Source organism: Pteronotus mesoamericanus, unplaced genomic scaffold, assembly GCF_021234165.1.
Source record: "Pteronotus mesoamericanus isolate MK-2021 breed Mesoamerican mustached bat unplaced genomic scaffold, CSHL_Meso_final contig_56, whole genome shotgun sequence".
NCBI classification, from domain to species: Eukaryota; Metazoa; Chordata; class Mammalia; order Chiroptera; family Mormoopidae; genus Pteronotus; species Pteronotus mesoamericanus.
Window position 1 is genome coordinate 29,170,500 of NW_026555201.1, and position 12,425 is coordinate 29,182,924.

Here is a 12,425-nt window from a genome sequence, read left to right on the forward strand (position 1 = left end):
ATTTTAACACTGAAAGCAAAACCATTATATCTATCAAGTCTATGAAATTACACAATTTGGTCTTTCTTGAAATTTTGAGTGCACATTTACCATTGTTAATTTCTTTGGTGATAACTCATTGTAAACATCTCTGGCATTGTACTCATCCATATTAAACTATAAATTTTTGATGTTGATAATCGGACTGTAAATATTTTTCTATTATTCTCACTGCTGAAATCCAATGTGAAATATAAATATTAAAGATGCAGAGATTGTCTTTTAGAATCTTTAAAGAGATTTTTAAAAAGACTATATTGTCTTTTTAAGAACGCATTCAGCCCTGGCTGGTGTGGCTCAGTGGTTTGAGAGCTGGCCTGCGAGCCAAAGAAGTCACCAGTTTGATTTCCAGTGTAGGGCACATGCCTGGGTTGTGGACCAGGTCGCCAGTGGGAAGTATGCAAAAGACAACCCACATATTGATGTTTCTCTCCCTTTCTTTCTCCCTCCCTTCTCCTCTCTAAAAATAAATAAATAAAATATTTGAAAAGAATGTGTTCAGTCACCTATTTCCTGATGGTTACTTTTAGAAAACAGGCTCACCAAAACTGAGTTCTATCAATGCTTTCTGGAGGTCCTTGAACATCTATTTATTAAGTATTTGTTCACCATATACTAAAATATGAAAAGAAATCTGAAAATACTTTCAATGTCCTAAGTAATATTAGCTTTTATTCATATTAGTTTTACCTGACTTAGGAATCAGTGACTGAAAAAATCATTATGCACTGCAGTATTTTGCAGTGTGGCTGAGAATACTAATACCAAAAGTCATTTCCCAAGAGCTGAGTTTACAAGATTTAAAAGATTAGTGAAACCAGAATTCCAGAAAATATTCTATGTACCAATGACCAAAAATCTCGGGGAGAAAATGTTCCTCTTTGGGAACAACAAAACAGAGAGATGCATACATGTACTTGAATACACACACACACACACACACGCACACATTTCTACCTGCAACTCAAGGAGTCAACTGGTTGAACCATGTTTTGCCTAATGGAGAACAAAAATGTGCTTTGAAAAAATATTCTCAGTCTCTGACATTAGTTTGTTTCTAGTACCCAGATATGATGCATCATACTCAAAAGAATGACCAGAAAACTATTGAAAGATTTGAAGATGTGCTAAAGCTGTTATTGTAGGTAAATATAATATTTGAGCTCCTTTAATGTTACTTAAATTATAGAACTATAAGGTACTGACAACATGTTAGCATTCAAAGTGGAATCTTAGGCCTGTAGTCAAAACTTTAAGAGAAATACAGTCTTATAAACTTGAAGGTAACAACATGAGGAAAAATACTTTTGCATCAGATGTATGTTTTATCAGCCAGCTGTCTTAATGAATTGCACTTTGGGTCTGATTCCTTAGATAATTTGTAAAATTATTTTAGCTTATGTATAAAAAATTATTCTATTCAAATATTGTTTTTAGACTGAATTATCCCACTTGTATCAAAATTGAGTAAATATTTTAAGAAAATTATGAAACTTCATTAAGAAATAATTTTTCAAACAACTTTTTATCCTTGTTTTTCCTCTTCAATTGTGTAAGATTAGGTTGTATTTTACAACTTAATTTTGAAACTTCTCCCTGAACTTCAACTCAAATCTTCAGGCAATGAAAAAGCATTATGTCTCTCTAAGTACTACAAGAATACTTAGTCATTTCACCATTGCAATAACTTGAGGAGCAGATTAAAAATGTTTTTTTGAAAATGCTTAGGAAAAAAACCACAGAGTTTTGAGGAAAAAAATCTATGCATTCTGCCGGTGGCAGGGCTGAGTAAGCACCATTAAAGTCTGCCCTTCTGCAGTCGTCATGTCTAAGTCAGAGTCTCCCAAAGAGCCTGGGCAGCTGTGGAAACTCTTTATTGGAGGTTTGAGCTTTGAAACATCCAATGAGAGTCTGAAGAGCCATGTCGAGTAATTGGGAATGTTCAAAGACTGTGTGGTGATGACAGATTCAAACACCAAGTGCTCCAGGCGTTTTGGGTCTGTCGCGTACTCCGCTGTGGAGGAGGTGGATACAGCCATGAATGCAAGGCCATACAAGGTCATCAGGAGAGTTGTGGGATCATAAAAGGCTGTCTCAAGAGAAAATTCTCCAAGCCTGGTACCTGCAATTGTGAAGAACAATATTTGTAGGTGGTATTAAAGAAGACACTGAAGAATACCACCCAAGAGGTTATTTTGAACAGTATGGAAAAACTGAGTGATTGAAATCATGACTGACTGAGGCAGTGGCAAGAAGAGAGACTTTGTTTTTGTAATCTTTGATGACCATGACTCTGTAGGCAAGATAGTCATTCAGAAATACCATAGTGTGAATGACCACAACTGTAAACTAAGGACAGACCTATCTAAGCAAGAGATGGCTAGTGTTTCATCCATCCAGAGGCTGAAGTGGTTCTGGAAACTTAGGTGATGGTCATGGAGGTGGTTTGGGTGGGAAAGACAACTTTGGTCGTGGAGGAAACTTCAATGGTCAAGGTGGGCTCAGTGGCAGCTGCGGTGGTATTGGATGTGGTGCCTGTGGGGACAGCTATAATGGATTTGGTAATGATGGAAGCAATTTTGGAAATGGTAGAAACTACAACAATTTAGGCAATTACAACAGTCTTTAAATTTTGAACCCATAAAAGGAGAAAACTTTGGAGGCAGAAGCTCTGGCCTCTGTGGCTATGAAGGCCAGTACTGTGCCAAACCACAAAACCAACGTGGCTTTGGTGGTTTGACAGCAGTAGTAGCTAAGGTAGTGGCAGAAGGTTTTAATTATTGCCAGGAAACAAAGCTCAGCAGGAGGAGAGAGCCAGAGAAGTGACAGGGAAGCTACAGGTTACAGAAGATAAGTGAACTCAGCCAAAGACAGTAGTAGCAGGGCCTAGCTGCTACAAAGAAGGCATGCTGTAAACAATACTCATGTGTATAGGCAAAAAACCCAAGGACTCTATTTGTGATTAATTGTATAACATGTTATTTTAGTTTTTCTTCTGTGGAAAGCATAAGGCATTTCAACAAAAGGTTTTAATGTAGATTTTTTTTTTACACCCATGTTATTGATTGCTAAATGTAATAGTCTGATCACGACACTGAATAAATGTGTATTTTTAAAAAACATGTCGTCAGGTGCTTGCTGTAGTCATAGCAATGTGTTTATCTTGGCTGTATGAGTAAGGGCTAAACAATACAGCTAAAATCTGCTCAAACCATTTGTGTCTATCAAAAACCTAGAAATGAAGAAGTATGCCATGCTCTGCTGTGATAATTTTGTTGTCAGATAATGGCAAATTGCTTTGAGTAAATAAATTAATGCCACATCCTGTGGCTACATTTCTACCTCCTTCAGCATACAAGACCCTGAGTTTATCAAGCTTTTCTTCAAGCTTAATCCCACCTATGCCAGTCTCCTTCAATCCACAATACTTTCTTAACTCTGAAACCTGGCTAAAAAGAACAAGAATAGCCAGATTAAGTCAATAATCAAAAGGCAGTAAGTAGTCTGAGAGAAGTGTGTTCTAAGTCTACCTCATTCTCTTGGGCTTAAATATCTTCATAAACTATCTCTTTTAGTAGAACTAACTAGTACTACTAACAGTGGAACTCTCTACTTTATTTTACTGAGTCCTTGAAATAATTCATGTGCACAGCACTGGAAATGGCAGATACAAAACATGCTTTCAGTGAAATGTTTGCTTAAAAAAGACCATCTGCATAGTTTCAAAAAGCAATAGGAAATTAAAATGAGAAAAAAAACTCTAAATTGAAGACATGCTATGAAAAAATTTAATAAGAGTAAAAGAAGTGTAAATCTTCTTTGGAAGAGCCTCTCCTCCTTCTCCCTTTGACACAGGCACCTAAACTGCCATTTCTGCCTTGTGTCTGGACACTACCTAGAAGGGGATAAGAACACAGCCACATACACCGAGATGATACCCTGCTCTTCCTTACTTTCTGAGCAGTGAGATCCCTGTGTCAGAAAAGGAAAATCATAGAGCCAAGATAATAAAAATACAAAATGGTAAATGTTATGCTAAATCAGACCAATAGCTTTTATCTATTCCCCACACTTTCAAAATGTGAGATATATATTCCTGTATGTATCCAAAATAATTTAAGATGTAATGATATGGCATTACATAACATTAACTCATATAGTGAGTAATATTCAGTTTTCTACACTTTTAATCATTTTGTTGACCCAATAAGCGGTCCTTGTATTTTTTTTTTAATTTTGAAATATGTAGTTAGTACCTCTTTAATATTTGCTAATTGTTCTTTATAATGATGGGAGCAGACCTCAGCTCAGAATCTTCATCAGGCAAAAATATCCATTATAATTCAATATTTTTTAAATTAGTAATTATTTAATCTTAGTTTTTATTTTAAATGACAATACAAAATCTTCAAAATAAATAAGCCGAATACACAAGAGTTGATCAAAGAACAACTACATTGAGTTTTTCTTCCAAATTCTCACTTTTGAGAATGAGATATGAAATATAGATACTAACCTGACTTCACTAAAACCATCTTTAAAATTACAATTAATCAGTAAAGAAAGATAATTTTAAAATATCTCTTAATCTATACTATTTATTTGATAGCTAGAAATCTTATACTCTACCTTTGTTTAAGGCTAGAAATGAATTTTTTTTAAAAAGTCAATTCTAGTTAAGAACCTTCAGACTTGTTGCTTATAAATCCAAAATCCTAAGCTTTTTTATCAATTTGATACAAAACACTTAAAAGTTATCCTTCATGTATGTTCTTCATCCTTCTGCAGCATCTCCCAGTATATCAACTAAATGAATTATCTAAAGGAAGAAGCCAGAAAGCTGAGACCACTGGAGTTCAGGAACAATCCCATTCATTCATTCAGTCACTTTTTTCACCTTTCATCAGCCAGTATTTATGAATCTCTCTTTTGTGCAGCTCTATGCTATAAAATGAAGACAACAAGTAAAATATAATATGTGATCTCAAAAATATAGTACTTGCAAAACAAATTTCATTCAACTTACAAATATATTTTTATTTGTCAAGGCAAAGAATAAGAGGTATTCAAAATGTTCCCCCCACCAAATAACATGTTCTACTGAAGTCTGTAGCTCTCCACCATTCCCTATTTATTATACATAAATCTCTATTGGTCGTAACCCTATCCCCAGTAACCCTGCTCTGTAACCCCTAAGGACATTGACCCCAAGCTCAGAATAATAGAGTGGAGAGTCACTGTTTTGCAGTGTTTGTTTAATTCAAGAAGTTGAATAAACTGATCTATAGAGACTAACCAGGTGCTGTGGGCACATGCAGAAATGCATCCAACTGATCGCGGTCTAAATGAAGACAGCTAAATTTTGAAAACAAGTAACTGTTACTCCAGTGAAAAGAGAATACAGAGAAAAAATGTTTCCTAGGCAAAGGGAACAACACATAAAAAGACACTGCAGCTTGAGGTAGATACTGTGCTGCAGCATTGTAGTAGTAAAGCTTTATGAGAAAAAGGGGCAAAAGAGATGATGAAATCTGAAGGACAGAGTCTGAAGCCAGATTAAGAAGGGCCTTTTATACCATAATAAAGAGTTTGGAAGTTACCTTAAAGTAGTGGGTTGATTCTAATGGTAGCTCCTAGTTTCCTAGGTAACAGCTAGCTCAGGAGTAATCAAGGGTTTATGATGACAATATCTTCTGTCCTGGCCCCCCAAATTATTTGGTTTTCAGGACTATAAGTACCTCCAGTTATTCTCTTACTCGTGGGCCCTGAGTTAATTTCATGAACCTCTTGGGAATTTTCTCTCTTGGGTTTCTTTTTTCTGGCACCCTGAAAGTGGCTCAGCCAAGGGAGCCAAGTCACATCAGATGACTAAATCAGATACCTTTGCCTAAGTTGCCCATCAGAGTTGTGGAAGTAGGCTAAAAAGTAGATTAATTAAGGTTGAAAATGACTATGGTTTCCTTTGGCATTTCTTCCTTCCCCTCCTCTATGTTCTTTCTTGTTTTCTTTCTCCACGTACTATTCATGGAGGACTAGGATATTTTTTTTTTAACTTTTGTAATCAGACAGATGCTCTTCCAAGCTACAGTGTTTCAAAAATTGAATTGATAAAAGGCTGCTATTCAATGGTACATTTACACAATGGAATACTACTCAGCTATAAAAAAGAAGAATATTTTACCATGCTTTGTGACAGCATGGATGGACCTCAGGAGCATTACACTAAGTGCCATAAGCCAGTTAGAGAAAGACAAATACCATGTGATTTCACTCACATATGGAATCTAATGAACAAAGTGAACTAACAAGCAAAATAGAGACAGACTCACAGATAAAAAGAAGGCTAACAGCTCTGGGGGAATGTGGAAGGATGGAGCAAACAAAGAACTCACGGACACAGACAACAGTGTGGTGATTGTGGGGGTGGAGGAAAGGGTAGATGGAGGTAGAAGGGGGCATAGGGGAGATAAATGGTAATGAAAAAACATAATACAATAAAAGTATGCTGTTACTACCAAAAAGATACCATGCTCCATAATAAAATAAAATATTCAGAGTATCATTTAAATGTTTAAAGTAATTGTTACAATGACAAAAATTAAGATAATTATTTTTCCACTGTGTTGCATGTCTTAACACAACAGGGTGAAAAATTAGGGTAGTCAGTCCCTTCTGTGTTGCCTTTGAATTATCTTTCTTTCCTTGGGTTTTGTGAAATGTTATAACCATTTAGATTGTAGTTAGGCACCCCAAATAAAGGTTAATGAGAATTAGGAAAACCATTGCTTATGAGTGTTGAACATATCTCCAGAAAATCTTCAAGAAACTCACAGCATGTATAGCCTTTTTCATCATTTTAGAATATTTTTATGGGTTAATTTAATATCAGTTTTCACTGCCTTGCTTAAAATCTGTCACTGTTTCCTCATAAATTTCAAGATAAACATAAAACTCTAACCAAGACATGCTAAGTGGTAGTAATTCATTAATCATTAAAGTATCCATCATTCAATGATCATTTATTGAGTTACCTACTACACGTCATGCTCTTTCCTAGTAGTATTGCCCATCTGGTTTTTGCTTAGCTTTTAGGTCTTCCCCCTCCCGTGTTCCCACTCATACTTTTCATGACAGCCATCTGACCTATCTGCAGTTCCCAAAGCATGCGTACCTCAGTCACACTTCCACGTCCTCCCTATCCTGTTTCTCTGCCAAGAATGGCTTTTGCCTCTAACCTGTATAGCGCAGTGGTTCAACAACATAGCTGACCCTCAAAATTACATGGGGGATTTAAAATATACATATTCCAGGCATCCAACTTCAATGATTTGGAGTCAGTAGATTTCTAGTGGGAGCCCACAAATCTCATATTTATCAAAGACTCTCAGGGATTCAGATAATCAGGGCGATATTCAAACACTTAACTTTGTTTTTTGAGTCTCAGCATAGTTACCATCTACATTAACAACATTAGTTGGCCTCATCAGCTTACTTATTCTTCTATTATGTAGTTTATAACAACAATTGTACTCCTCAAACTACATTCAAGGTATTTGTATTTTAAGTGTGTTTTTTTTTCTGAATTTGAGGAACTTGATTATTCTCTTTACATTTTATCCTCAGCGATGAGCAGAGTGCCAGGCATGCAGCATCCCAGACCAACGTTTATTCAATGAATGAATGAGCTTAAAATCAATTATTTTTATTTACATTAGGATATCTTAAAAATACTGAAGACTTAGTATTTAGACAAAATTACTGCCTTCTGTCAGCACTGACTAAAAAGTAAATAAGGCAGTCTTGCATATTCCAGCTCCAGCTACCTCTCCACCTAAACGCACCTGTACAGATGAGCTGAAGTAAAATGTCAGAAGAACCACCAGTCAACCAGCTTACAGATTACTGAAATATAATAAAGTGTCATTTTTTGGTATGCAACTGAGGTTTGAATGGATTTGTTAGGTATCGTAATAGTTAATAGCCTGATGCGATGTTCATGACAAAAGACAATGCAAATGATTGCAAATTCAAATACTAATAAATTACACGGAAACATGGAAGGAAGTTCTCAGAGGTAAGTCAAACATATCTTCAAAATTAAGGTTCTTAGTGTTTAATTAGGCTTTTTAAGTGATTAATAAATATGAAGTCTTTTGTATTACTACATGTACTACAAACAAACCAGCTTTTTGAAAGGCTTATACCTCATTTTTACTTTGCTGCCCATTTTGATTGCTCTGACCACTTAAGACTCAAATAATTGTGGACTGAGAAAAATTCTCCCACTAATATTTTTCTGCCATCTCTTTGTTTTCTCTGCTATTACTTTCCATATATTTGATGATAACTTACTGAGGACATAAAGATTTTTAATGTACTCTTGTAATTTTGACTATATATTCATTGTGATAAATAACCCTTTGTTTGATTTAATGCCTTTGTCTTTGATTTCGATGGCACTCATCCTTATAGGGCAAAAAAAATAAAACCTCAGCCAAGTCGCACTTATAATCCCCCTAAATTGTCCATATATTCCATACATATAATTTTATTTTATATATAAAATAAGCACAAAATTTTTATGCACACTGAAGTTTGATAAACACTAATCTGAAAATGGAACAAACTATCTGTTTGGCGAATGCTAAACTAATCAAACCCTTCTGCATTGAGAATAACCCTCAAGTTGTGAAGCAGCACGGGGGTGGGTAGAGACTTCAAAATGTTTCTGTCTGCCTACAGGATTAATTCTATTGCTGTTTTAGAATTAATCCTAAATAAGTTTTTAAAAATTCAACAGTTTTTTAAAAAGACTGTATTGTATTTATTGGGTGACATTAGTTAATAAAATTACATACATTTCAGGTGCACAATTCTGTCATACATCATCTGTGTCCTGTATTGTGTCTTCAGCACCCCAGGCATGTCTCTGTCCATCCCCGTTTATCCTCCCCTTTGTCCTCTTGTACCGTCCCTCACTGCCGCCCTTGCTTCTGCTAATCTGCTGTCTCTATCTGGGAGTTGTTTTCCTTTGTTTTGTTTTTTGTTTTGCTTAATCCCTTTACCTTTTTCATCCAGCACCCCAACACCCTGCCCCTCTAACAGATGTCAGTCTGTTTTCTGTATTATGAGTTTGCTTCCATTTTGTTAGCTTATTTGAAAAGCAGCAGTTTTTAGAATGTGAGGGTAGCTCTTCAAGACGTCTGGGTTAAATGCTCTTATGAGGAAAATTCACTGAATTGTAATTCTACATTTCTTCCAGCTCTATTTTTATCCAACTGTTTTTAGAGAGCTTTCTTAAGAGTTGACATAAAAACTATACATACTTAAAGTGCAAACTTTGATACACTGTGTTACGTGTATACAATTATGAAAGGATCACTATCATACAAAATTTTGTGTCAATAACACCCCAAACCTTCCCTGTGAGCCCCTGCAATCCCTTCATCCCTCCCGCTCACCCACCTCTGGCACAGCCAGGCAACCACTGATCTGGCTTCTGTCACTATAGGTTAGTTAACATTTTTGAGAGCTTTACATAGACAAACTGTTACAGTATGTACTTCCTTTTGTCTGACATTATTTAATTACTTTAAATGATTGTCCTTTTATAATTTTCACCAGTTTCACTGAGAAGTAGGTCCATGAAGCTCTTCACACTGTCAACCAGAAGTGGAATTCCTTCCTCTAGTTCTTAAAGTATGGTTTCATTTAGTACTTTGAACATATTTACAATAGTTGCTTTGAAGATGTGTCTGCTAAGTCAGAGGTCTAGCCCTCTCACAGACTGTCCGTTACCTGCTTTTTTCCCTGTATCTGGATCACATTTTCCTCTGTGTGGATCTCAGTTGTGTATGAATCACTGTTTCTTTGCATGTCTAATAATATTTTTTTGAAAGATGGACATTTAGAGAATATATTGTAGTGATTCTGGACATTGATCTCCCTTGTTCTGTTTAGAACTTCCTACTATTGCTTGCTTGTTTATTTGATTAGGAATTTGGCTGGATTATTTTAGTGATGTCTACTTCCCTGCAAGGTGAAATTTCTATCACTCCTGCGAAAGTGCAGGCATGGGCATGTGCACTGTCATCCAAGCATAGGAGTGTTTTAGCAGAGCTTTCTTTGACTTCTGTTTTTTATTGTTAAGGAGTCTGAGTTTCTTGGCATTACACCCAGCTGTTAGGCTCCAGTAATTGCCAGCTGATTGCTCAATTGTTTTGGGCAATGCCCTGCAGTATAGATCGCTCTACTTTCTCATGCATTATATACAGGTTCCATCGCAGGGGTAATTTTTGAAGTTGGTCTTTGAGGTCTACTATGAAACTAGGAGGTTTTTTTTGTTTTTGTGTTTGTTTTTGTATTTTTTTTTTTAGCTTTTTCTTTCCCTGGTTCTTTCTGATAAAACTAATAGGCCTATGTACTTTGTTGCTAACTTAGAGCTACCAGCTTCTTGTTAATTGCTTGCCCTCTATCCCAAACTGATGTTTTGTGACACAGTCTTCCTTATAAGTCAGCCCTAGATCCCTGCTCTGGTCATCTGACTCAGGCCTTAAGAGGTGAAAGCGCCAAGCCACCTATATGGCCACCAGCCCTACACGTAATGCCAGCATCAAGGAATAACCAGTGACTATGCTATTCACTCAGCTTTTATTGATGCGGGTTCAATCTGAATCACTCACAATCAATCAGGAGTGATAACACTCAGTGACAATCAGTAACACTATCATAAGAGATAATTGGGGGATAACGAACCCAAGTTCCACAAGTCCAGATCAGGCCCAGTCAGGGAGGCAGCTGGGTGGTCGATGTATTGCAAAGCAGAGTCAAAGGGATGGGGTCACTGAAAAGCTCCTTTTCCCAAGGCAGAACGCAGAGGACGTCTCAAGGTGACTCACTCTCCTGATGCTCTGTCTGGGTTCTGAAGTCCTCTGCTTACATGTAAATTCATGTGACTTGGGGCTAGGGAACTCTTTTATATTACACAATGTTGTGTCCGCCTCTGATTAACACATGCTGTTTTGTGCCACCCCCATAAGCACGTTATTTATGTCGCTTTACTGTGCATGCTCTGGGAGGGTGGTGTTACCCTTCAGATAGGTACACGTTGTTTACCATGTTGTACTGCACGTGCTCAAGGGGTCGCATCATCCCTCTGAGTCATTGCTTTACTGTGCATGCTCTAAACAAAGCTTGTTAGTTGACAGGACTGACTCCATCTTAGTTCAGTCCTGTTCTCCACACTCTCTAAATCCCCATTGTTTTCAGGAGTTCCCTTAGGCTTAAACTTCCCCACTCTCTGCTCTCAATAAAGTCAGTTCACCTGAGGAGAGGTTGGAGCTCACTGTTCTTTCCATTTTTATTTTCCTTAGCTCTCTGCAGCTCCCCATGGGTGAATCTTTGAGTCACTGTCTTGGAGAGTTGGGAAGAAGACAAAGGACAATTTTTCTTAGAGTGACTTCTTTGCTTTATGAACTGCATGCTGGGTTAGGATGGTAGCCTCTGGTTTTCCTCTGTCAGCACGGAATCTCTGCCCCATGAGAAAGCCAGGGCAAAGGCCATATTTATTAACATGTTCCCACTTGTTATTTTCACTCTGCCTTGTCTGAATAGAGCCTCCATCTTCTGAGTGAAAGCTGAATGGAAGAAGGAAGCCCTTTACCTCTCGACTGCATTTGTTTGGTATCTAGCCTCTGCACACAGAATGTGGGAAGATAAGAAATGCTTGCAACCTTCTTCTTCTAGGCAGATACCACGGTTTCTGATGCAACTCTGGGTGACCAGTTATTTTGGTCACGCCTGACCAGAGAGGAGTTTCAGTCATGTGAGCTGAGGCTGGGGAAAGAGGAAGCAGGTTATAGCTCGAGTCACAAATACTCATTGTTCTTACTGAGATTTAATATATTTTATTGAATACATTTACTTATTTGCTGTATATCCTTAGGAAATTTCCAACAATTTTAAAAGACTTTTTAATTTTTATTGTTTTAACTATTATGGTTATTTTACTGAGATGCAAGTTTACAGAAGTCCTGTTTCCAGGTTTTAACTACTACTTATAAAGCTGCTAAAATACTATTGTAGGAGTCTTTCATGTGGGGATATGCTTTCTCTCCCCTTGGGTAAATATCTAAGAGTAAAATGGTTGGGTTATTTGGCAGATGTGTGTTTAACTTTTTTAAAAAGCTGTCAGACTTTTTTCCAAGATGTCTACAACATTTTACCATTTCATCAGAAGGGTGTAAGAATACTAGTTACTTCACAGTATCTCTCATACTTGGAATAGCAAGTCATTTTAATTTTTGACCTTCTATTAAGTATGTAGTAGTCTTTCACTGTGGCTTTAATTTGATTTTCCTAATGACTTTCTTGTCCTTACCTCTCAT